Source organism: Ursus americanus, chromosome 35, assembly GCF_024610735.1.
Source record: "Ursus americanus isolate L20-20 chromosome 35, mUrsAme1.1.p, whole genome shotgun sequence".
NCBI lineage: Eukaryota > Metazoa > Chordata > Mammalia > Carnivora > Ursidae > Ursus > Ursus americanus.
In genome coordinates, this window is record NC_142161.1 from 26,792,362 (window position 1) to 26,819,326 (window position 26,965).

Sequence of the window (26,965 nt, forward strand, 5' to 3'; positions counted from 1 at the left end):
CTTTGGAGTTGGCCTTTTACGAGGGTAAACATGGTTTAATAGCGAGCAAATATTAGTTCACATAATTAAAACCTGTTGAGTGGAACAGGAAACATTCAAAGGGAATCTGCAGGTGCCTGCAAGCAAGGGTGACATTAGAAAGATCTTGGTATGTCGGCTCCTTCTCCCCCAAGGGGAGTGTCCCTGGAATGAAGCCACCAACGACAGGAGAGGAAACAGACGGCTTGTAAAAATAGGAGCAGCGTGGCAAGATTCTGAACTTATTAATAATCTGCTAGCCCTGGGGAGAGTGTAAAAGGCATCTGGAGTATTTGCATTTTTGTTTATTGAGGGGAGAAAGGCACTTCACAACGCTCTCTCCCTCCCTCTCTTTCTCTAATTCATTTAGGACAGGAAATTTCCGAGTTGACTGCCATCTTAGGGGTTGAATGTGTTTTCAGCTTCACTCTGGGTTTCACCACACATGTGAAAGAAAGAGGATTCCAGTAGGACTTAAAAAAGAAAAGCCAGCTTGACTTTCTACAATCCAGTTTTGCATCGTGGATGCGTTTTCTTCCTGGAGGGAGCCATGTGATTTCTCCCCTTCTCACCATCCTGCATTCTTTTCATTCCGAGCCCTGGTCACTTCAGGACAGAAGCCCTCATCCTCAGGCTCTGGGTGATGAATGGGAGGCGTGCCCCACTCTGGTTCTGCCTTAAGTTTCTTCCAAACAAGAGTGGAGACACACGGGTGTGTAACTGAACATAACCCGTGGCAAGATATGATCCCGACCACGAGAGAAAAATAAACAATGTGCTGATGGAGAATTAATCTTATTAGGGAAGATTTATTTGTGGTGACGTTTGAAATGAGCCTGAAAAGCTAGTAGGATTTTGACAGATGGTGAAGAGTGTCACTAGTATTATTATGGTATTGATGTCTAATCATAGCCAAATGGATCTGTGTCTGTTTAGGACATTTGGAGCTTTTGGCCTCTGCACCATGCTTTGCGGGCAGGAATACCCCAGCTCTCCTTCAGAGGGTCACCTTTCTCTCGCTCACTCTCAACCCACGTGGTTTGAATGGGCTGACCCCGCCCCCGGCTCCCCTGGGCACGTGACCCAGACTAGCCAATAAGAACCATATTCTCTCTACCACAGAGATCAGTTCCGGGGTGGGTGTGTGACCCAAGTTGGGCCGGTTCTGGAGATTTTTTTCTGGAACCATTGCCCAAGAGGCATCGTCTTTCTGCTGGGATTGTCATACTGGTAGGTAAGAACTTAGGAGCTGCAAGGGACCTGTTTTGTTACCACAGAGAAGAACTCGAGAGATGGAGAGGTTCCTGAGCTCCTGGACAAGTCATGCCTGAAACTCGGCTGGTGGAGGTTTTAGTCCATCAAGCCAGTAAATTCATTCTGTAATAAGCCATTTTGTGTTTTTCCCTTGCAAACAAAAAAAGTCCTAACCACTATAGAAGTTTTAAATAATCTTAAACAAACAAACATAACCTGTGGGGTAGGAGATTTGTGGATTCAGAGAGCACGTTTCTAGCAGAAAGAAATCTTTCTGTTGCTAACATTTTCCAGGTCAGCTTCCTAGATTCCCGTAACGAAGACATTGGAAACTGTATCCCTAAACCCCCTGGTCGGAGGCTTCTCACCAATCTTGCCGACTCCTCTGTGCTGGATATTCTTCCATGAATCAGAACTGAAATATGCAGCCCTCTTGCCACAGAGGAATGAAAACAGTTCATTTGCCTTTTGTATCTCTCTCCAAGCTTTGTTTTTTCTAGGTCACACGTTGTAAGTGAAGAGTCATAATGATAATGCTGTTTGGATTTATGAACAGTTGAACAGACTATTGAGAAAAGACTCGTTAATCATCAGAAGCAAATTCACTGCGGAGGAATTGCAGACAGCGGGACAACTGCCCTGAGCCAACTAATTTTCTGCTTCTTCAGGGAAAACCGTCGGATGTTTGAGTTAAGCGCCACATCTGTGAATCCGAGAAAGAGGATGATTTTTATTGAGTGTTTACTATGTCCTTGGTACTACAAATGGTGTTGGGCCTATATTCTCTTTTAATTTCATCCGCTGTGCCAGGTAGGTCCTATCCCTGTTTTGTAACGTAGGGGAATGAGGCAGACATTATCAGTGGTTACCCAACATCCATTCTTTCCATGTTTCCTACAGAGACAACTCCAACACGTACTGCTTCTTGTTCAAAGTTCAGCTCTCTGGGCAATTACTGCAGATATTTATCATTTTGCAAACATTTTTTTCATTTCTGCCCCACAGCTGTGGATAGCCATGTGATATGGTTCTGGCCAGTGAGTGTTGAATAGAAGTCTTCTGAGGATTTCTGTAAAAGTGTTGCTTTTCTGATTTGGGCATAGCCCCTTCCTCCTTGTTCTCTCGTTCTCCCGGCTTGGAACATGGGTATGAGGCAGGTGGTAGAGGAGCCATATTGTGATATCAGGACAACCATGGGGAGGACAGCCTTATTCTGAGGTGGTAGAGCAGGAAGGTAGAAGGAAACTAGTATTTTTCTGACATTGCAAAACCAATGCTTCTGCCCTGGAAGGCCTACTTTCAGACTTGTTATATGAAAAAAAAAAAAAAGAAAGAAAGAAAAAGAAAAAAGAAAAGAAACCATTATTTGGCTAACTCAGTGAAGTTGGGTTTCTGTTACAGACAACTGAATGTATTCCCTGACACAGGGAGACTGAACTAAAGGAGTTTAAGGGACTTACTTGCATTTCCATATAAAGTGATGCCTGAAAGCTGAATAAAACGTAGAGCCCACCCTTAAATAGCTCCAGCCTAGTTTGGAAGGCAGCAACGTAAAGGAACAATTGCAATGTAATGTCATTAATGCAATGATAGTGATTTGCCTAGAGTATTATGCGTGCCTAGGAAAAAAAGAAAATGAGACAAAAGTGGAATAAAAGTTAGCCAGGCAGAGGAGAAAAGTGGGAAAAGAGATTATAGCTTGAATAAAGGCATGGAAGTGAGACACAGCAGAGTAGGCACGGAGAGCCACAGGCTGGTCTGCGTTGTTGGAGCATAAAGTATAAGACAGGCAGTGGTGAGCCCTGCAGCAGGGGAGGTGTTTCATTTAGCTGGAGCCTCGACATAGGCCAGCCCCAAAACTTAGTGGCTAAAAACTATAATATTTTATCCTTTCTCATAATTCTACAATCTGAGTGGAGTTCAGCTGGGTGGTTCTTCTGTTCATGGAATATCTGTTGGGGTTGGAACATTCAAGAAAATTTCCTAACTCCCATGTTTGGTGCCTCCGCTGGGATAAATTGAATAGCTGGAACTGGCTGGGCCTCTCTCTCTCTTTCTCCTCCCTCCCTCCTTCTCTCTTCTTTTCTTTCCATTTGAGTAGCTAGGACTTCCTCATAGCATGACAATCTCAGAGTAGTTGGACCTCTTACATGGTTGATGGCTTCCAATTAAGAAGAGGAAGCTGCCGTGCCTTTAAGATCTAGGCTCAGATGTATCAGAACATCCCTTCTACTGCACTTGGTTGATCAAAGCAAGTCACAAGGCCCACCCTGAGTCAGGGGGAGGAAGTAGCTTCTACTTCTTGTCGGGAGGAGCAACAGATGCACCTGCAGGGAGACGTGAATCAACAGTGATAATCTTGGGAGACTGCCTACCCCAGAAGTAAGAAGGGTGCACATGCAGAACTTGTCTGCTTGTCAGGTAGAGGCTGATACAAACGCCAGACCTGGGGCATATGCCCTGCTTCACATTTGGGATCTGAAAGGAGAATGCCTCTCGGACTGACCTGACCCATCACAGTAAAACAGACCAAGAAATGCGATTAGGCAGAGAAAGTGCTGACATTTGGCTTCTCTGAACCCTCTTCAGTTTCCATGTGGCATGGACAGGACTCAGAGGTTCCCTTATGCTATGGGATATTGTTGAGTTGAGAGAGAGTTGACTTGAGTCTGCAATGGTGAAGGACCAGGTGAGCCCATAGCAAAGGCTGGGTGGGCCGCTTAGGCCACAGGCTGGAGGGGAGACCAGCAGAGAGCCCTTGGACTCAGAATGGTAGGGAAAGCAGAGCAGGATGACTGAGCCCTGGCTAAGCTGAGAGACCAGAGGAGGAATTCCCAGCCACCCTGTAGCAGAAACCAGGGAGGATCTGGAAGACATGTCATGGTTTTGAACACCTTGTCTTCTACCCTCTCAACCTCCCGTCATAAGGTCACAAAAGACAGCACCCGTCCCACCCACCTGGATACCACGTTGGAAAGCAACAAGGGGAAGAAAGAACCTGAGAACCTGAGAATGTGCCTGAAGAGACTCTGTATTTAAATGAGCTCTTCATAGCATTTCCTGGACCGTACCAGAAACCAAAATTTACCCAGCAAAAGAGGCTCACAAGGAAGAATAAGTTATAAGGAAATAAAGAAACCATATTAAGTAAACTTACAAAGAGCTAATAGGAGTAATGACAAATGCAGACAGCAGTGACTTCTGTGGGAGAGGAGGGGGATGTGGGGTTCCACAGGAAGCTTCGGCTGTTCTGGGAAAGTCTTGTCTCTCAAGTCAGGGGATAGGTACATGTGTGCTGCTGTATTCCTTCTTCCTTTTTGTGAGCTTGAAATAGTTCATAATGGAACTTTGTAAAAAGCTGTATTTCTGAATACAATTGTGAGCCCCTAATGCCAGGCTTAGGTCTTGAATAGGTTATATGGGAATGAGGGTCTAGAAAGAGGCTTGAAATAAGTCAGATTTGCCTGTTAGGAAAATCACCCTGGCTGGATTTGAGGAAGACAAGAGTAGAGAAAGGGAGGAGGCTGCCATGCTAATCCAGTGAGAAGTGACGGTAGCCTGAGCCCCCAGGTGGTGGTGGCTGTCACTTAGGAGTTAAGTTGGTAGGACTTGGTCATTGGCAAGATGGGGTTGGGAGGATGGGCAAGGTTACCCATTTGAGTGAGTCAGTGGATGTAGACCCCCCCCCCTCACACTGAGATGAGAGAACCCAAATGGGGGGTGTATTTAGTTGGAATGGCAAAGGGTTCGGTCAGGACAGATTGGGTTTGAAGGGCCTGTGGGATGTCCTCGTGGAGGTGACTGGCTTTAGAGTTGGTACATGAGTCTGGGCTGCAGAGAAGAGATCTGGGAAGCCCCAGCATTGATGCAAGTTGGAGCCGTAGAAGTAGATGAGATGCCCTGAGGGAAGGTGAGTTAGGAGAGCAGAAAAGACCCAGGACAGACCAGATGCAGCCTCCCCTCAGCCACTGAAAGATAAGCTTTAGCTGTCCCCAGCTCTGTAGACACCCACTTGCCATCACCACCACTCACCACCATGCCTGCCGTGAGTCCCCCACTCTGGCTTCCCCCTGTGGTGGCCTGTCCCTCCCTGCCCCATTCTCTATTCGCTGTCCAGGTTTGCCTGCCTGCCTGGGGGCTTGCTTTCTTTTCTCTCCAGAATTATTAAAGGGACAGAGAGGAAGGCTTCCCTCCACAACCAGATGAGGTCCTTACCCAGGAAACAGAAGGCCCAGCAACCCCACAGAGCCTGGTGAGACCCCAGATATGGGAGCCTCCTCTGAAGTATGGGCCTCCGTCTCCCAGATCAGATGGCAGCTTTCTCCTAGAGGGTCAGTTCTGTGGAGAACGGCAGAAAATGGGAGGATGACAGCTGCTGATAACAGCTTGGAGACACCGAGGTGTCTTGGCTTCTGTCAGCTTCCTTGGCCGCCAGGGGTGCCCAGTCTCCTGCGTGTGCCAGGCCTTTCCTTGCTGATGGTTTCCCCCCATCTCCAGACAGGCCTTTAGGAAGTCCTCTTGCACTGCCACAGAGCCTTCGATTTGAATTTCTAAACACTGGTCTCTGTGGAAACCTCACAGGCCTGAGTAGCCAACACTCGATGGGATTTCTCTCCTCTCCACCCCTTCCTCTTTCGGAGAAAGGATAGAACATCTCCTTCCCGGTGGGTTCGTTGGCAGTAACAGAACACGCAGAAGCCGGTCAGGGCAGTTCGGGTGGACAGCAAGCTTAGGGGAAGTGGGCATAGCAGGGCCCTACAGCCGGCCGGCCCCTCCGTCAGCCTCCCATCTCCCGTTAGTGTTTGTTATCATAAATGCAAGACAGTGACCGTCACTCTTTGTCCTTGTTGACAACCTGGTCATCTTCTCCTCCACCCAGACCTTGGAAATCTCTGTTTTTTTTAAAATTTGGTTTCTTTTTTTTTTCTTTAATGATTTTTTTATTATATTATGTTAGTCACCATACAGTATAAAATTTGGTTTCTGACGTGGAGTTTACATTCCAGGTTGGATAGGGAACTGCTCTAAGCTCTAGAGAAAAAGTGTTTCTGCCCCAAATTGGATTAAGAGAATTTGGGAAAAGCCAAAACAGCAAAACAACAAAGTTGCCCTTCAGGAATACCAGTCTCTCACAACATTTCTCCAAAAGAGTAGATTTCAGTGTATTCGTAGGAATGTTAGAAGGTTTTGGTTTCTAAAACCAATCCTATAGTCAAAAGTGATACGGCTACAGCATAAGTTAGTTGAGAAAGGAAAGTTTCGTATGGAAAACCTGTTAAGGAATCATTCCAAACCCTTGTGGCGCATCTACTCTGAGAGCTTAGGATTGCTTTTACCTGTACAAACTGTAACCCTCTGGTATAAAATACATGCCGAGAAGAGGAGGGATGTGCAGATTGGCAATCTCCGTTCTCAGGGTCTTCATTGTCGCCCCACCAATGGTCTTCTATTGAACTGTGCAGGGGACAGCCAAAGGCCCTTCGGCTCCTTCCTCTGCCTCCAGACGGACTAGAAGCCACCTCAGATAGCAGATAGGTTTCCTCTGGAAACCTGCCCACTGCTTTGGATTTTGGTTTCCTTATCTTGAGCATCTGATAATTTTTTTTTAAAGATTTTATTTATTTATTTGAGAGAGTGAGAGAGAGCACGAACAGGGGGTAGTGGCAGAGGCAGAGGGAGAAGCAGGCTCCTGCTGAGCAGAATGTCCTACACAGGACTCGATCCCAGGACCCCAGGATCATGACCCAAGCCGAAGGCAGATGGCCAATCCTCTGAGCCACCCAGGTGCCCTGAGCATCTGATGATTTTTGGCGTGCCTTCTAGCTCTTAGGACTTTCACTGCCACCACTCTAATTCTGGGCTTGCCCTTCTGGGATGGTAGACCTGCCCCAGACCTTCCATCTGTCCTTATTCTGGGCCAGATGTTAGCAGCCAGCTGATTGGATCAGTAACCTGGGGAAGGGGTGTGCTAGTGGGTTCGATGTGGTACTTATCCCAAGTAATATATTTTCATTTTGATAGGAGTCCCCTGGGTGGAATTGGGGGTGGGGAGTGTTAAAGAGATTTCCAGGCTTTGGAACCAACTGGGGTCTGTGTGTGTGTGCGTGTGTGTATGTTATGGGAGGAAGAGAAAAGAGAAGGAGGAAGAGGAGGAGGAAGATAGTAGCTGCTATTTATCAATGTAGCAAAAGAACATAGAGAACACCCCTTTTCCCTCCCATCCAGAGACGACTACTGCTACTATCTTGGTATATATCCTCCCAAACACCTCGTGTCATAAACGGGAATGAATACCCTTATCTCTAGCAGTCAAATTGAGACACTTTTATGAAACTCAGAAGTTGCACACATGGTTTCTGTGTGTACCTCTTAATAACAGTCTCCTCGTTCCAGTAATCCTACTTCTAGGAATTTATCCTAAAGAAAAATCTAGAATAATAAGACTAGGGTTAGCTATGGTGTATTGAGTTTTAATTGTGTACCGAGTTTTACACACATTAGTTCCTTTAAGTCTTGCACCAAGCCTGCAAAGCAGATAACACCATCCCTTACCCGAGGCTGGAGAGGTGAAGGACTTTGTCCAGGGCTCTCTGCTAGCCAGCCGGTTTGGAGCTGGGGCTCAGTGTCAGGGAGGGTACTCCAGGAAAAGGCATCATCTCAGAGGTGAGAGTATTCTCTTGTCCCAGAGTCTACTGTCCTCCCCAAATGTTCCAAAGGCCCTGAGTGGGAGGAATGGGATCCCATGTCTTGCCCTCACCTTCACAGCTCCGCGGGGCATGGGGGGGGGCAGGGGGCGGTGGTAGCAAGTGACAGCGTCCACTGTGCCTCCCACCTGTCTAGTTTCAGCTCTTTGAGAGCTGCTCTTCCACTGAAGACTTCCCTTGCTTTCTCTGACCGATCCTGTTTCTCCTTTCTCTGTTCTACGTCAGAATAGCCCAGAAGAGATTTCTACTGCTTTCCAACTCATCACAGTGGTTCTCAAAATGTGTTCCTGAGATCCCAATCCTCTGGGGAGCTGTGAAAAGTGCAGACCAATTAACTCAGATTCTCGGGCGGGGGGGGGGGGGTTGTGCACGGGACTCTGCATCTCACGGGCGTTTAGTGGCATTGGTAGCACGCTCCAGTGGGAGACCAACGGCACTGGCATTTACGCCCCTTCAGAGCAGGGACTCTGTCGCATGGCCCTTGTGTTCCCTGTGGCTTTAGTGCAGGGCCGTACAGCGGATGGAAGTGGTGAATTCGATGCAGCAGTGTATTTCTTAGGAAGGAAAGGAGAGTAAAGGAGGTGGAAAAGGTGGGATTAAGGCAAGGAATAAAGGAAGAGGGTGTAATGTGAGAGCTTTTGTAGGAGAGTCAAATGAGATGGGAAATCTCAGGGCTGATTTGGGAGGCCTGCTCTTGGGGTCCTTTGAGGACTACCAACAGATATTCAGTCAACATCTTTTCCTTTTTTTTTTTTTTTAATTCCCACAGATGCATACTTTAGTCCCAGGAATTTTTTTGAAGCCTGAACTTTCAACGCCAGCATGAGTAATTGTGTATAAAGTGGGTCACAAGGAAGTGGTAAGGAATGCACAGACTATTTTCACTGCTGAATCAGAAATCTCTGTGCTATATTATGAAATATGCAGGAAGGAAAATAAGCAGATGATAGGAGTGGAAGGAATCCTAAAATAATATTTTCACAAACAAATTCTGGCCCAGCATACGCCTGGAGGATGGGGTAGGGGAGCTCTGATGATACACACCCCTGAGAATTAAAGAATTGGAATAAAATTGCAGAACTGGAAATCTTTCCAAATGACGTGGACCCCCTGAGGCACATGACCACTCAAGCTGCACAGGCTTCGGCAATGTCGGGGGCGTCTCGGTCGGCTTCATAGCGTAGGCAGACAGGGCTTGGAGAGAGCAAAGACAAACGAAACAAAACCCACAAAAATTTAAAGTCCCGTCTGTTTGCTCTTCCTAAAACAAACAAACCCTACCTTTTTTGATTTAATCTGTGTCGTCAATTTTTTTTTCATTTGGTCAAATGTACACAACATAGAAATTACCATTACGACCATGTTTAAATGTACAATTGAGTGGCATTAATTATATTCACAATGTTGTGCAACCATCACCACTACCTATTTCCAGAACTTTTTCATCATCCCAAACAGAAACTACGTACCCAGTAAACAGTAACTTCCCATTTCCCCATCCTCCAGTCTATGGCAACCATCATTCTACTTTCCGTCTCTATGAATTTGCCTGTTCTAGGTAGGACCTTGTATAAATGCAATAATACAATATCTATTTCTTTAGACAAAAGTAATGCAATAATTGTTGTATTTCACTTAGCACAATGTTTTCAAGGTTCATTCATGTTGTAGCGTGTATCTGAATTTCCTTTTTATGGCTGAATATTATTCTATCGTATGTACAACATTCGGCTTATCCCCTCCTATACTGATGGACAGTTGGCTTGTTTCCACCTTTGGCTACTGTGAATAATGCTGCTATAACCCTGGGGGTGCAGGCATCTGGTTCAGCCCTTATTTTCAATTCTTTGAGTATCTACCTGGGAGTGGAATGGCTGAACCCTATGGTAATTCTACGTCTAACTTCTGGGGATCCACAAGCTGTTTTCCATAGCGGCTACACGATTTTCCTGTCCCATCAGCAGCACAGGACAGTTCCAGTTTCTCTCCATTCTCATTGACACTCGCTATTCTCCTTAAAAACAAATGAAACAAAAAACAGATGCTAATGGACATAAAATGGTAGCTCATTGTGGTTTTGATAGATTTTTAAACAGAAATCATACCTAAGACCTATATTATAGGTAATTTCACATAGTTTAGGTTTTAAAGGCAATCTGGGAATCATAAAATGTACCAAAAATAATGCTCAATAATTAGAGTTTGTAATTCATCTTTTTGGGCACAGTATCTTTTTGTTTATCCTATTTTGGTAAATTTCTAAATTGCCCTCCTATATTCTCATCTTGTATATTAGTTCTTTTTTTTTTTTACTTGATACAAGTTTCAAATTTTATCCAGTCTTCCAAAAATAATTTTTGTAGATGACATTAGAGGTATTTTAATCTCTGGCAACAATTGTTACTACTTCTGGTATCTTATTGAACCAGCCTTTGAGCTTGAGTTGATTCTTTTAATTCCATTGTTATGCAGCATTTTGTAGTCATTAGGACAAAGATAAGAAGTTGTTTCTTTGAAGTTGAGCTGTGGTCTTTTCTCAAAACACTTACTCTAGTCACATGATTGATCCAATGTGTTGAAGTACTTGTTAAATCTTAATTTTCTTTGAGCCAACACATTTGACAAAAATAGCATTCGTGAACACTTGGTCAAGAAATACTTGAGACTATGGACTCTGAGAAACAAACTGAGGGCCTCAGAGGGGAGGGGGTGGGGGAATGGGATAGATCGGTGATGGTTAGTAAGGAGGGCACGTATTGCATGGTGCACTGGGTGTTATACGCAACTAATGAATCATCGAGCCTTACATCGGAAACCGGGGATGTACTGTATGGTGACTAACATAATATAATAAAAAATCATTAAAAAAAAAAGAAAGAAAGAAAGAAAGAAATACTTGAGGGCCTACTACGAGCCAGCTGTGGTACTGGGTGCTGGATACACACTGGTGAGGAGACAGACCTTGTGGCATGTGATAGAAGCTTGAAGAAAGAGTCCTCTTGTTTTTATTGCCTTCTTGACTAATAACCTAAGAGATAACTCATAAAAGTTTAGGGATAAATTTGGCCCAGGACCAAATTGTACTTATTGGATTGATTTGACACATGGCTTTCCCAAAAAGATTTGAGTTAGCTTATAAGAGGTATCATACAATAATGTTAATAGGCAAAGAGGTAGTATCAAGACCAAGAAGAAAGGAGGGTAGTAACATACTAGAGCCCTAAGGTGCACATGTTGGACACAATTGCCATTATGTAATTACTATGTTACTGTGTTTGACACAAGCTCTAGGGATGTGCTTGCATGGGGAAAGAAAATTAACGTTGACTTGAACAAGTAGAGCTCATTTATCCCATATTAACAAAAAGCCCGAAATCATGCGACCCAGGGCTAACACGGTAACTCTGTCAGGGACCCAGTTTCTTCATCTTTCTGCTCTGCCATCTGTATGTATGTATGTATGTATGTATGTACATATGCATGTATGTATTTAAGATTTATGAGAGAGAGAGCGAGAGAGCGTGCACGAACACGAGCGGGGGGGAGGGGCAGACTCCCTGCTGAGCCTGATGCAGGGCTTGATTCCAGGAGCCCGAGATCATGACCTGAGCCAAAGGCAGACGCTTAACCGACTGAGCCACCCAGGCGCCCCACCTGCTCTCCCGTCTTCAGATGTACACCTTTGCCTTCATGCGTCCTGACCATGATCCCAAAATGGTTTCCGCACCTCAAGACAGGAAAAGGGAGAAGGGCAAGGGGGCCAAGAGCTTTTTATCTTCATCTGGAAATCCAGACAGACCCCAGGAATGCTTGCACACACAGTGGGTTGCCTTACAGAAGAGGAACCCTGCGCTTAGGGACCCCAAAGCTTATATAATAGCAGTAGGCAGGCCTGCCCTTTGTTCTGGAGTGAAACATGATTTCTGTCTTCGCAGGTGCCAAACAAGCCTTCCTTTTGCTCTGGAGAGACAGTATGTCTATTTTCCAAGGTTGTATGCCTTTCAAACATGCTTGAGAAGATAGTCTGAAACAAAAGACAGCCAGAGCAGCTGCTTGAAAGATGTACAGAAATGGGAGACCACCGAGAGCGGTCTCCCAACAATCCCTCCTTGGGGACTTCTGCCTGTATGTTACTGGCCGGGAACTGTATCATATGGCCACCTCTACCTGCAAGGGAGGCTATGAATTTGAGTATCTGGGGTTGGGCACATTGCTGCCCTAAATAAAATTGTGGTTTTGTTAGTAAGAAAAGGCAAGCGAGGGATGGAGCTTCACAAAAGCAAGCCAAAAATTGTGCCCAGGTTTTTATCTGCATGGCCAATGTCTTTCCCCCATTGCTTAACAGATCTTATGACAGTATTTATTGATGCTGCCAGAAATGATTTATACAACGGAGACATAAGAAAACTCCCGGTCAACCACATTTTACAACTCTCAAATAAGCTACTGGTAGTTCAGTGCAGAATTTTAATGTCACAACTGTGTAATATCTAAGTGTACAAGCCCATAATTCCTTAGAATTCTTCCCATTAAAAAAAATCTGTATTAGTTATTTTGACAAGCCATTTTGTGGAGGGTGAGAGTAAAAGTTCGTTTAAGAAAATGTTTATGTCATGAAATTTCCCCCAATCTTTGAGTATCTATTGCTTAAAGAACACATTCTGCTTTGTGAACAGATAGGTGTTTGGTAAGAGGTTTATAAATATACTTTTTCTGGTTTCGTTTATTTTAAGAGGATTTTTTCACCTCATGACAGTCATTTGGGGCTGACAATGTTACCATGGTAACCATGCTCCAAAATGCTGCTTGCCAGTGAATATCGATCCTTAGCACCTCAGCACCGTTCACGACAGCGCTCACTCCCTTACTTGCTTTGCTCAGAGCACATTTCGGTCGAGGAGTCCACACCCGGTGGTGGTTCGGGACTGTTGCAGAAATCGAGGGCGGATTTTTCTCCCAGGAACCAGTCTGAGGATTCCAGTGAGACTCCAGACCCGCCCCTCCCACTGTGGTTCGTCTTTCCACTGTAACAGATGCAGGCGAAGCTTCGTTTCCTCTTCAGCTGCACTGTCTGCGTTTAGCAGCTCCGTCAACGCAACACGGGAGGCGTCGAGGGAAAATTCTGGATGCGAATGGACATGCCTTCCCCAGAGGCAAAGAAGGTTGTCAACTACTTTTCAAGCTCTACTCTATGGTTTTGAAATAAAAATGCTTCTCTCCTGAAAGGGGGGGCGATGTTTTAATCTGGGCGGGGCACTGGGGGCTTAAATATGGGGCCAAACCAGAGTCCAGGGGTGTCGTGGAGGGGATGGGTCTCAGGGCTGCGGCAGGACAACGGCAGATGGAGTTTGCCCTTCTGCTCCATAAAGCGGCGCGGGGGGGGGGGGGCTCCCTTCAGCGAGGTTTCGTGCAGGAGAAAGGGGAGGCTTCTTGGAAGGAGCAGCTTTGAAACTCAATTCTCTTTGCCAAGAACTAATGGACTGTCTTCAACGTGCATGACAATATGTTCAGCACGGTGACCAGAGAAGCCAAAAGAAGCCTCCACAGACCTAATTTGGCATCGGTTTATCTCCACGTGAGAAGATCTGGATGCGCTTATTTTACTCTCCGCTGTAACTAAGAAAAAAACCAAACAGAAACCCTGCGAAGGTTCACTGAGACAGCAGTTGGTCACGAAAAAGGAATTTGAACCAAGATAACGCTAGTTACAGTTTATCCACATGTTCCCGCGGCTGAGCACTGCCAGTTGAACAAACGCGAGTTAGCCTTCCGCCACCACATTCACACTTCACCAAACCAGCAGAGACTTTGTGCAATTCAAAGACTCCTCACACACAGACGCATGTGCACACGCAGACCTCTCTTGCTACCTCAAGGGTACTGACAGAACTAAGGGACTCCAAGGCCAGGTGAAACATTGCACCTTCTGACCATCTTTGCTCTGGGTTTGGAGAGGCCAACGCGTGTTTTATTGAAGTGGAAATCCAGGGAGAAAAAGTAATGGAAGAAATGGCTCCCCTGTTTCTCGTAGCAATAGCTAGCCTTCATGAATGTTCTTTGAGAGGATTTCGTTGACGGCTCGTTAACAGTCCTATCAGGTCAATGTGATTATAATATCCATTTTACAGTTGTGGCAGCCGAGGCACAGAGAAGTTAAGTGACATACCCAACATCACACATTATACCTCCTGTGTAAAATTATGGACACCCCCTCCCCCCATCCTCTCCCCCAGCTTCATGGCTTGGGGTCCTCTAAGCAAAATGCTACAGCAGGAACAGGAGAGGAGATCAGGTGGTGGTATCCTGGAGGGGAACACAGAGGGAGGCTCTTCAAGTCAAGGCAAGCACAGTGTCTCCGAGGACAGGGCAATTTCTCCTCGGTGAAGTATTGGTCAAGCTTCCCAGCCTCAGAGGCCTGCCCAGGGTTTCTCAGCTGCCAGGGTCACATTGCTCAGCTGCCTGTAGGGGTGCCGCAGCCCTGGAAGGAAGCCCAGGCTGTAGGGCTGCCAGGCCCCGCTGCTCTTCTACTCAAAGACAGAGGAGAATGTCATTCCTGGGTAAATGCTCCTTCCAATGACCTTTCTGAGATAAGTCTTGTCTGTTTCAGTGTCTGCCCTCCTCAGTGTATCTGCTCTGACTCCAAGAAGACACGTCCTCTGATAGCCCACCAGGTCCCCTGATGGGCTTGGGTACGGGTGACCGTGTGCTCCTGGGGGTGGGGGTGGTAGAGTCATCCCCACTCTTGGTTTTCTGCAGTGATCCTGGCCTTACTGACAGTCTGTGACGCCCAGGACCGAATGGCTTATCAGCAAAATGCACTTCTTTTTAATTTATGCTGCCTGTTTTCCCTGAAGAGTAAAGCTCTGTCTAATCCAAATAATATATGGAAAATGTTTGTGACTGTGATGTCACTGTCTGTTGTTGGAAATTAAAAAGCAGAGAGGACATATGCCAACAGGATTTCTTTACCTGCCTCTCAATATGGTAGCAGAGCCTCTTAGATCTCAGACCGTTCACCATTATCATTGGCCGTCAAGATGGTGACACCTCTCACCCTAACGCATGCGTTCTCACGGTCATTTGGTTTAAAACTACATGGATAGTTTCAGGAAAAGGGATGAGTAGATAAAAAAAAATCTTGTTAATTAAAGATTTGAGAGAGAGAGAGAGCGAGAGAGAGCAGGGGGAGGGGCAACGGGAGAGAGAGAGAAGCAGACGCCCTGCTGAGCTTGGAGCCTGACCTAGGGCTTGGCACGGGGCTCGACGCCATGACCCTGAGATCACGACCCCCAAGATCAAGACCCGAGCTGAAATCAAGAGTCAGGTACTCAACTGACTGAGCCACCCAGGCGCCCAATTAAACTTTCTGAATCCAGAGTCAAGCCTTCTTGGTTAAACCTATAATATAATAGACTTACAAGGTCTCTTAGGTTTGCTTGTTCCCCCCTCCCCCACAGGAAGATTCCTTTATAATGGTGAGTTTGGTAGCACGCAGTGCTAGACAGGCCTCAGTCACTGATCCACAGAAGGCAGGAAAGCAGCAGTGAGAAGAGCCAACACATTCCGGGACTCATGTCACACTGACCCCCACACCAGGAATGACTGCCACGTGCCTCCCTGAAGCTCCGCCCACCTGCTAGTGCGGTCAAGAACTATGTTGCTTTTGTCATGTTCACTCGTTGAAGATAAAATCCACCACGGTGACACAATTTCACCACAAGTCCCTTTCCAGTCGTGCTGGATATAGATATCCCAGCTCTTGAGGAGAAACAAAAGTTCATTTGCCTTCTCTTGCAAGGACCAGAGAGAGAGAAATTTCTCTTAATGATCTGTTGAAATATTTGTATATACTTAAAAAAAAAAAAAAGACAACTAACAGTCCATTGTCTGCTTGGTTTCCCTCGAATAGTTCTCATTTGGGAACCAAGAATTAACACACTTCAAAATAAGAAATAAAAGTTCTAGTGCCAGACTCAGAAGCAGATGGTGGGCTTGCCAGGGTTGGAGGGGGAGAGGACCAGGTGCTCTGCTTAGGGGCAGGGTGCGGCCTTTGGGAGCGCTGAGTGGGCACGCAGACAGAAGCATCCACAAGCAGGACACACTGCCAGGGAAGGCCTGTCTCCTTCCGTGCTCTCCCCAGGTACAGAGGCATCGCATCACCTGCACGAGGAGTTCTCGGGACTAGGACCCTATCCCTCACTCTGCATGCACTCTAGTGACCCGCACAGTACATTGGGTGGTCTCTGACTGAAAAGGGCTGAGGCCAGGAGTTGGGATCTAACCCTGGAGGACCCCAGGAGATTTCCTTCAGGCTCTTCTAAGCAGGAAGTGCCCAAGTAGCTGTGAGGCGTGAAGGGGGAAGGCAAGGACTGGGGAGGCCTAGAAGGCAGATGTGAGTAGAACCACAGTGGCTCTGGACCTGGCTCAGTTTCATGGGTCAGACCTGCTGCCACTGCCCCCTATCCTTGTGCTGGGGACAACCTATGAGAAGTCTTCAAGCCAGGAGCTTCTGCATGTGATACCCGTGTATCTATATGTTATTTTTACCTGAAACAAATGCAGCAGATTGAGGTTCATTCCCCTTTGCTAGAACCGTTCGCTTCCTTGCCCTGAGGACTTCATGCCTTCCAGCCGCACCAGGCGCACCCTGGCCTGTCATCTGCCCCCTCCCCGCACCGTGGGAAAGTGGCCCCAGGAGGAGCAGAGAGAACGCACAGCACCAGAGGTGACTGGAAGGAGGGCGTACCTCGAGGAGACTTCTAGTCTAACTCTGAGAACCTGAGGAATTGTGAAGGACTCAAAGAGGGAGCTGAGGTTCAAGATCACTGGGTTTTGTTGTTGTTTTTAAAGATTTTATTTATTAGAGAGAGTGAGAGAGATCATGAAGACCGGGAAGGGCAGAGGGAGAAGCAGACTCCCTGCTGAGCAAGAGGCCCGACGTGGGGCTCGATCCCAGGACCCTGAGGTCAACGCCTGAGCCTAAGGCAGGTGCTAAACCGACTGAGCCGCCCAGGTGCTCTAAGGTCACTGGGTTTTAACTGCAGTTGAATCAGACTCAGACAGGATGGTCTTAGTCTCCAGAAGGGACAGCCTGGAGGTCACGAGAGCACTCGTCACAGAAGCCCTGTCTGCAGGAAAGCTTGCCACTGAATCCCTTCTGGCAGTTAGTTCAGCCAGGCCAGCCCGGCCGCAGCCTTCCCCAGACCTAGCGGTACACCAGTGGCTGTCACCATGGCCCCCACCAAATTCAGTACATACTCTCCCACCTTCCAAGGGTGTCCCCCTGTGCCTCAGTAACGTCTCGCTGGCTTCGTAGCAGTTGTCACACATCCCCTCAGGCACTGACCAGGTCTTGAATGAACAGAAGCCCTCCCCACGGTCCCGGCAGTGGTGGGCCCATGGCTAAGCTTAGACACCAGCTGAGCCATGAAGTTCATCCCGTCCAAGAGGCACTAGGCAGCCTGTTGCTGACCTCAGAAATCCACCAGCTGCAGGCACACAGACACAGTCTCAGTCTGCACCCAGGTATCCCCAGGATCTGGGCTCCCCAACCAGGCTTGCTGGCTAGGACAGATGGCATCACAGTTAGGACATTCGATCACATACCCAGACCAGGCACATTTTTTGAGACCTATCCAGGGGGAGTTGGTGGAACCAGACGTCCTGGGCCCTCGGCTGGCTTCCTTGCCTTTCTCACAGCAGGCCTGGCAGGTATAAACACGGTTGTCATGCCGGTGGGAGCACCTCAGCGGCCCTGGCTCCATAAAGTACTCCTTTTCTAGGGTTCATGCAGCCCTTACATCCAGCCCCACGGCCGAGGCCCAGGGAGGAGGCTCCAAGGTGCCGGGGAGAAGGGGTGGGGGAGCAAAGCCTGCTGAAGCGGGGAGAAGTCTGGGGGAGGGTTGCGAGTCCTCGTTCCCTTGTAGTGAATGGAACCGGAGGCCTCGGAGAAGCCACCCAGCTTCCGGAACGGGTCCCAGATGAGCTTTTCTGGCACCTCGAGGGCTGATCAGAGCCCAGCAGACGCGTGTGCTCAGTGTCCTGGAAAATGACAACAGCAGCGCCTGGCGTGGACAAGGGGACATCCAGGCCACAGCGGGCAGGGTGGCCATGAGGTCCTTGGGGAAGTACTTCAGATAAGCTGCAGAGGCGCCCCCAAGGCCCTTGAAGGGGTCATGACGCAGCCCGTCTGCACCAGTTCCAAGGACGGCGAGGTCTGAGGTGGCCCGGCCCCGCAGCAGCAGCGGTGTTGTCTGGCTGGGACTCCCTCCGCACCTGCGACTCGGGCGCTGTGGCCTGGGTCGTGCCCGCCCACACTCCCACGGTGCAGGGCTCCCGGGCAGGCGAGGTGTTGAAGGCCTCCCAGACATAAAAGGTGTGGTTGAGGTGTGAGACTTTCCATCAGCAGTATTTCCAAAAATGGAAACCACCTTCCAGGGCTGCCCAGGTTTGCAGTCCACTTTCCTAATAGTCCCCCTTTACTGGCGACTGGAATGTGTCTTCCTTTCTCTCGGCTTGGAGGAAGCCCACAACTTTCCCAGTTGTCATCCTCCTCCTGGTCTCACCCTGTTCTTCCTTCAGTATCCCCTGGACCTTAGTGACGTGGTACACAGGAAGGGGGTGTCGCCCTTTACTACCCTTCCCAGGTGACTCCTCTCTGGTGTCCCCGACACAAGTTAGTTTTACAGGTCTGGTGCCTCCCGGCACCCTCTGCCTCACACCTGGTCCTGGCGAATGCCCCTTGGGGCCCTTGCTGGGGTGGCTAAGGGGTGTGGCCGGGTTGGAGTCCCGTTGGCTCAGGGCTTCTCAGGTGCTCCTGCCACCAATGGTGCTCCTCCTCAGAGAGGAAGCACTGCACGGGGCAGCACTCACCACACCAAAGAGCTTGGTCAGCGCCCCGCCCCCACCCCGCAGGCCTAACGTTCCTGGCTCATCATCGGGCGTTGAGGCCCTTCTCTGCTGGGGGAGTCTGGGCACTCAGCCTCAGATCGGTAAGGAAACCACCCACCACAGCCATCCCTGCACTTTCCCAGGAGTGAAGACAAAGGCTTTGAGTCCGAAGGCTGCATGGAATTGCCACGGGGTTCTGGACACCTTAAAACAAAACAAGCAAAACCCTTTGTGGTCCTGTTAGAATACTCACAGATGTTCAAATTTTAAATTTTCTGCCTCCAAGACTCCTGTACCAGTAGCAATGTCTATTCAACTTGATGTTTCATCCTCCAGAAGGTAGAGGCAAATAGGGGGTCAAAATGAACTTGAAAGGGTCTTTTATGGCTTCGAGAGATCGGGTTCACGGAGCTGGGCTTATCTGCTGGGTTGCAGCCACAAGGTTTTGATAATGAAAGAGAGTGCTCAGGAGCTTTTCAATATAATCCAAGCTCAGGTCAATATTTCAGGGGGTACCACAGAGCAGCTTGGCGAGGGCGAGGTGGGGCTGGGTGACCGTGCGGCACCGGTGGGGGCAGAGGCTGTCCCTTAGGGCACCGGTGGACCCATCCTCATCCCCATCTCTGCCCCCCTCCACTTCCACTGCCTCCCGGGCTCCTCCCCCCCATTGTCAGTTGGGATCCACTCCTGGGTTTAGTTTTAAACCAGTGATTCAAAGCACAATTTAGCTGTTCCTCTGAAGACTTCAACTTTAAAAAAAAAAAAGAAAAAATCCAATGGGGGATAATTGTTCACATCTGCCTAATGATGTTTCTATGTGAAAAGACAGAATGTAAAATTTTGAGTTACAATAGCTTTCAGTTTATAATTAAAATCAAAAGGGTAAAATTCAAGTGAAAGAACAAGATACTCTTGAAAGGTATTCTTTATGTGAGGACTCAAGGCAACATGTTTTGTTAGCAATATCAGACATTGATTTTTTTTCCTGATTTTTTCTACTTTCGTGCAGGTGAGGTAGGAAGGAGCAGATGTTTTGTGTCTAGCAAGACAATAATTCACTTCATTATGACTACTTGGCCTCACCTTGTTTGTGCTGTTCATTGCGAACAGAGGCCCACAGTGTTGTCGATGGGCCTGAAGTGTACCACATGGAACCAGAGGGCTTTGGGAGAACTGAAAATCATTGCCCTGGTCTCACTCAGTCACCTGTCCCCAAGCAAAATCATACCCTGTCGTCCATGAAGATTCAGAGAGACTCAGCTTTGACTGAGGTGCTGTTGCTGACCACAGTCCTTGTTGCCCTGGGCCCACAAGTCCCTTAGCCATAGGACTGAGAACGCCAATGTTGGCAAGACATTAGAGACCAATGACTGAAGAGCAGGCTTGTGTTGGAAAGAACATAGCTCTAGGGCAGGACTGGTGACTGAAGTAGGGTAGGGGTGAGTGGGGTCTGACTGGGGCATGGTGGAGAAGTCCAAGTGTGCTGTGAGTTCAACTGAAGCCAAGATTCCAATGAAAGACCAATGTGGCCTATCGGTAGACACTAGGTGCTCAATGAATGCTTCTTAACTGGATAAACGGGAAGATGCTGGTCAGAAGGTCCTGGGTGGGGGTGGGCTAGGGAACCAGCTGGGGTTGTTAAGGGTCTGTGGAAAGAGTTATTGCAGCTTGAGCCAGAGAGCTTCCTTGGGGGAGCAGGCACCAAGCTTCAGGAGTGAACACCAAAGTCGGGCTTGTTTAAGCAAGGTGGGGCAGAAACTGCTCCTTGCCGACTCAGTTTCTACTCTCACCTTTTTCCTTAGTAAGGCAATGCAGATTTTAATCCGGGTGGCGATGTGCCCAGCTGAATGATACATTCATCTGCCACATTTACAGCTGGGATGGCCATTGAGGTATAAACTTAAGCTGTTGACGGGGCTTCTGTGAAGATTCTTTAAGAGGTACTACTCTACTGACATGCTCATTTTTTTCCCCATTCTCCCTTTCCCTGTGCCTTCCTGGAATAGGAAGATCAGTGTGATGGCTGGTGCTCTAGCTGCCACATTGGACCATGAAGTGAATGTGAAGATGGAAACCACATGCTAAGAACGGCAGAACAAAAAGAGAGAGAGAACCTGGAACCTTGATGACGTTTGTAGCTCCCATAGCAGCCAGACTCCAGCCTTCTTTTATGTAAGAGAGAAATAAGCTACTATCTTATTGAAACCACTGTTATTTCTTCATTCACCTGGGACATCACAAGCCTAGCAATCTTGAGAAGCATTTGAAGAGTGAAAAATTAGGGTTTTTATTTGTTTGGGTTTTTTGGTATATTTATTTAAGTAAGCTGTAAGACAAAGGTGATTTAAAATGACAAAATATAGTCTGTCTCTCTGAACTCAGTCATAAAAAGTAACCAAGGAGTTATGTATATGTATTATTGTGTTATGTATTTATTTGGCTTAAATAAAAATAGGCTTTATTTTCTCATGTAATTGAGAAGTCCGGAGGTCAGGTAGGCTTCAGATAAGGCCCAACATCGTGGCTGGACAGATCAATGAATTCCCAGGGTCTTTGGATGTCAGCGAAGACATCAGTCTCACCTAATGACCACAAGTTTCCTGAAGCTCTTGGCAAAGTCCTCTTGTATCTGGACTGGGTCCCCAAACCAATCACTGGGGCTAGGAGAGCTAGGACAATGGAGCCCACTAGATGGTCCACTCAGAGACATGTAACAAGGTTCTTCCTCCCAACAGCATGGTTGGGGAAGTATGGGACCTTGCTGGGAGGGAGAAAAAAAGAAGAAAAAAAAAAAGGAATGCATGTGGGGAGACCACCATGTGTCCTGTATCTTTCCTGGCCGTCCTCACCAGCTAGTCTTATTGAAGGAGTGTCATTTAAAGGAGTTTTTAAAAAGGCAAAGGTTTCCGGCTCTCCAATGCATTTCTACTAGCCTGGAAGCCAGTAAAAGGCCTATTGGTTTGAGATAAGGCATAGGATTCCCAGACAACCTTTGCTACTCTTACTTTCATTGATTCAGTACTAGATATTTCTTGGGTGCTAGTTATGTGTCGCCCAGTCAGCAGGTGGTACTTGAGAGGATAGGCACATATTAAGCCATCAGGATTGGCGTCACTAGCAGATGTGGGTACCCAGACTCTCTAGGAAAGTCGGCAAGCACGAGGGCCTGGGAAATAGGATAGGTAAGTCTTTCCGGTGATAAGGGAAAAGGACTAGCATGTGGTCATAGGGTGACGCCCAGAAAGAGCCCACCTATGTAGGGTCCTCGGCAAGGCCCCTGGGTAGGTTGGGGTTCGTGAACCTGAGAAAGGGAGAGTGGGATGGGTGTTCATCTGGGGACTTCAAGCTGGTGCCCGTTTCGCGGTCTGACCAGAGCTGGCTTTGTGATTAGGGTTCTGGATCTCCCTGACTAGAAAGTCTCTGGAGGGGAGGATGGTAGAATTAGTGGTTCCGAATGTGGGCTTTGGGAGTGTTTGGGGGGTACGATGCTAGGAAGGGAACATAAATCCCCGAAACACCCAGGAAGAATTTTTCCCAATCCAGCTAGCTTGCTGCTCTCCTGACCATGAACAGCTCTGGGGTTTTCAGTTTATCATGACACAATTCTTTTTTTTTTTTTTTTCTGCAAAAGTCAGAGAATAAGGGCTTCATAACCCAAATAGTTCACAGTATGGTATTTGTCTCTATTTAAAATCATCTCCCATGGGGTTCAATTAACAATGTACATGTCAAATTATGTCACACCCATTACTTGCTCTAGTTTGGTCGGGCTGGGTCAGGCAGTCCCTGAACTGACGGGAGGCGCGAGCCTCGCAGCCGACAGCTGGGGCGGCAGTGCCCGGGCTGTCCTTGGCCTGAGCTGCGGCAGGGGGTAACATCCCGCTGGCAACTACCAGGCAGCACGACGTGAACGGTCAAGTTCATGACGGCAGTGTTCTGTGATAAAGCCCCCTTTCTCAGAGCTTCACCCCTGGAGACTGTCGGATGTGGGTTTGAATCCCGGCTCCATCATTCAGCAACTAGGTGATCTTGGCAAGTCCTTTAACCTTTCTGAACGTCATTTTCCACACCTGTGAAATGGAAATACTCAGCACACTTCATTCATAGGGCTGTAGTTAAGGATTAAATGAGATAATGTGTGTAAAATATCTGGCAGAATGCCTGACACTTAATGAGAACTCCATGCTAGCTCCTGGTAGTATTGGATTTTTTTTTTTTTTATCTTGTTCGGTCCTTCAAAATTGGGGCTCCTCCCAAGATTACCCACAGGAAATATTTCACAAGCTCTCCAGAAACCAAGAGAAGACAGGCAGCCCTTCCTGGAGGACATCCAGGGCAGCCAGAGAAGCCACAATGATATTTGACATCAGAATTATTAAAAATGTGGCAAGAGCAGCCTTGACTTTAAGAGTAGCTCTGTGTGGGTACAGAAAGCTGCTTCTTGTGCCTAGTGGGGATCACAAATGTGTGTGTGGCCATTCAACATTTCTGCAGAGTTCCAAGGAAGCAGACATAAGGGTGCCGGGTCAGTCATTCTCTCCGTTTTAAACAGAGGTAAACCGAGGCACAGAGCAGTCCACGTATACATGTACAGTTCTTTCCTCCGCCTCTCAAAGGACAAGTGAAACTGTGGTAATTATAGAGCTAGAAGCAGAAGCTCCCGCCCAAATGACTTGAGACGGAGGCATCTGGGTCATCAACCACAACGGAAGCTGATATTGTGGAAATTATTTGGGGTTACGTGCACGAAGTCTAAGCTTCTTACCCGCTTCCACATCCAAAATCTCTGGGGTAGTGTGGTGGTCCCACTGTGGGTACATCCAGGAGGTGATGTGTCATAGAAAAAGCCCTGGGTTATAGTCAAGAGACCTGTACTCTGACCCAAGTCCTCCCAAACCAGCTACACGACCTTGGAAAAGTTACTTTACCTCAGATCTTACATCAGAAACGGAAGTGAAGGGTTTGGATGACGTCAGTGTTTCCCAAGCCTGACAGCTCATGACTACACACTGTGTGCGTCAGGGGAGGGGTGGTGGGTGGAGCTCTGAAGCCTGGAAATCTGTATTTTGCAAGTGTTCTCGGTGATTCTAAAGAGCAGTCACCATTGGGAAGTCTGGACAGATGCTCTCTGAAGTGCCCTCAGATCCAACATTGTCTGACTCCAAAGCCCCTTTTAGCACATTCCACGTAATTCCACACAGTTCAGGCCAGAGGTGAAAGCCCTTATTGTGAACGCCCATGAGAAAGTCAGTGTGTAGTCCCAGGGAACAGCCACCATGGCAGGGTGTCTGGGCGGGGTGGTGCGTGGGGAACGGTGACCACACGCGTTGGGGCTCAAGGTTGCTGCCTGCTTCTGGGCCAGTTGGGTGTTAGAACCTCAACTCCGGCTTGCCAGGGGCCAGCAGTGCTGTGACCTTGACTGTGACCATCCTTGCCTTGCTCCCAAGGGCCTGGGGCCTTCTGACCTTTGGGCTGTGGTTTTGAACACCAAATACACCTGTCCTGAGACCGAAAGACACATCAAGCATCCCAACAAGCCTGCCTTGCACCCTTGAGGCTGGCATCCTTCGTGTGAGCTCTGGAAGTCAGTCCTGTGTCTCCAGCTGCCCTACGGTTACAAAAAGTCCCTGTTTTCATGAGAAGCTACGGAATGCTGAGGCTAAAGCTGCCTTTAGCTTTCAAAAGTTTCAATTATGGGTTAATCCTGACAGGGCAGGAGGGGTATGTGTGTGTGTGTGGCGGGGAGGTGCCGAGGCAGGAATAAATCGTGGCTCTTGGGCCTGAATTTGATCCAGGAAATGTGTCTGGACAGCCTCTGGGTGGCAGAGAGTGTAGGGGAGCAGGGGTCCATGGCAGGAGCTTCACGGTGGTACTCAAGCAGGAGGGGGGCTGTCTGGGTGTGTTTGGGGGTTGGGGGAGGGATGGGGGGGAACCTTGCCAGTGGGGTTGGCCATCCCTTGCTCATGCACATTGTTCCCATTCACCAATGATAGTCCAGTGTTGCTGACACTTCTGATTCTTGAAAAGTCAGAGGTCTCCATTTTACCTGAATTCTACTAATTATAAAATACTGAAACAGTTTAGAAATTTCCTCAGACCAAGCGAATCACACCATCTAGCCACAGACTGAGACTCTGAGGAGAGAGCCTGGCCTCAGGGACGGATCTAGGTGTGCTCTAATATTCTGCTCCCAAATGAGCAGAACCCCCCCCCCCAAAGGAGCTTCTCAAGTGTTCAGAGCTAAATCCACCTCCTACTTGGCAATTCCGTTGTTGGAGGGAAAGAAGGCCCTGGCTTTCTGAAGTTCTAGAAATCCCCTTTCTCTGCTGCAGTAGAACACCGCCCTGGATCTGGAGTCCCCACCTGCCCCCCCCCCCCCGTCTGCCCTTGCCCAGTACGCCCCAGTAACGGAGCCCACTCCCGGGACAGTATACAGGCTGTTCCACGGTCTCCGTTCCCACGCTAGAAAACATTCAGACCCAAGGAACAGAGGAGAACCTTAGGACATGGACAACCTTGAGCCATCAACTTATTTTTTTCAGAGGTAAATCATTGGTGTACTTTGGTACTCTACCAAAAACAATTTACTCATGACAACATGTCACAGAGGCTGAGCCATGGCTCTAGAATTTCTATGTAGGAAAATCTCAGAGGTAGCATTTTTTTTGGGAGGAATAGCTGAAGGACCGTTCCTAAAGCTACAGTGTATATTAAACTCTTTTTACTTAAATGGCACATGTATTTGAAAAAACAAAACAAAACAAAACAAAACAAAACAAAAAACAAAGAAAACCCCTAGAGGCCCTGTCACTGTGATTGGTCAGGACACTTGCAAGGGCGACAAGATAGGGAGAGACATCTCCCACTTCTACATGGGGAGGGAAATGGGCAGGATGAAGTCCCAGAACAATCCAGGGGCAACATAAGCCCCACAGCTCAAGAAAATATTCAATTTGGAGGTTGAACATTTTAAGCCTAGTTCCTGAAAGTGTCCTGGATGAAGAGGGTGCATTCTCACCACCAGGCTAAGCCATTCTGGATCAAACCAAACCTGCCCCCTTGGCAAAGGTCAGCGGTAATGTCGGAATGTCCCAGATGCTCCCATGGGCTTCCTGCGCCAGGCAGCCGGCTGGCTCATGCTGACCACCACGTAGCCCTCGTGGCCTGCTGCCCTGGCTCGTTGGCACCAGATGGCCTGGGGGACAGGGACTTCACCCCATTGCTCAGACTGTATCCCAGGGGATCCTGCCCACGGTTCCCTTCGTGGGATCAGCAAACTCAAGGGACATCAGGGAAGGTTTTCCTAGCGTTTACTTGGGAGTAACTTCTTACTCTAGAAGAGTAACATAGAAGGTCATACTCCTCACTTGCCAGGAAGTGGTCGAATTCTGTCACCATAATGCCACTATTCGGTATTATTTCAAGTGATCCATGTATGACCCAGGAGGTTTCAATACTTAAGAACAAGCAAACCACGGACCCTTCACTAAATTGGTGGCTGTCATCACACTTCATAACTGCCTCACGTGCACAGCATTTCCTTCTGGAAAACCCATCATCAGCAACTGGCAAGAAATCACACTCTTCTCATTGAAAATTTCTCTGTTAATAGAAGGATCGACTTTACTTCTTTCCTTTGACTTTTTAAACAGCAGTAACTCAACACTGAAAGGAATGGGATGTTTGTAGTTTTTTCCTCCCCGGGAACAAAACTCTGGTAGGACCCACAGGGGCAGGCCTGCCTGCAGAGCGAGGCACAACTGGTATTTTTTAGTTGGAGTGCATTTGGGGGCCCGGGGGACAAGAAAGTCACCTCTGCAGCAGGGGTGGTCCGCCCGTGGCTTCCTCTGTCCTCAGCCAGCTCCCTGCAGCCCCCCGGGGGTGTGCGCCCCGCTCACCCCCACCTTGTGGCTGCCTCACTCAGCTCCCCACAGCACTTCCTCCTCGGCCAGGAAACCGGCCCAGCAGACGCTCAGCTGAGCAGCTTCAAGGCCCCTGAGGCCTGAGGCGGTGGGGACATCCAGGGCGGGACTGAGGCTTGGGGCCGCTTCACAGGATGCGCAACTTTTGTTTGTTTTAAAGATTTTCTCCATTTATCT

General features: G+C 48.1%; 1 long non-coding RNA gene and 1 pseudogene across 2 annotated transcripts; one reads left to right on the forward strand and one right to left on the reverse strand.

Annotated features, from left to right (window-relative positions):
* Positions 1 to 1,108: 1,108 nt before the first annotated feature.
* LOC148107144 (uncharacterized) lies at positions 1,109 to 13,164 on the forward strand. Of its 2 annotated transcripts, XR_015723015.1 has the most exons (4): positions 1,109 to 1,248; positions 1,567 to 2,082; positions 8,746 to 8,835; positions 11,912 to 13,164. It is a non-coding gene; the product is annotated as an uncharacterized LOC148107144 (long non-coding RNA). The 2 variants fall into 2 exon arrangements; XR_015723014.1 differs by having other exon boundaries at positions 1,109 to 2,082.
* Positions 13,165 to 17,449: 4,285 nt separating this feature from the next.
* LOC123794056 (zinc finger FYVE domain-containing protein 1-like) lies at positions 17,450 to 22,790 on the reverse strand (annotated as a pseudogene).
* Between the last annotated feature and the right edge of the window lie 4,175 nt (positions 22,791 to 26,965).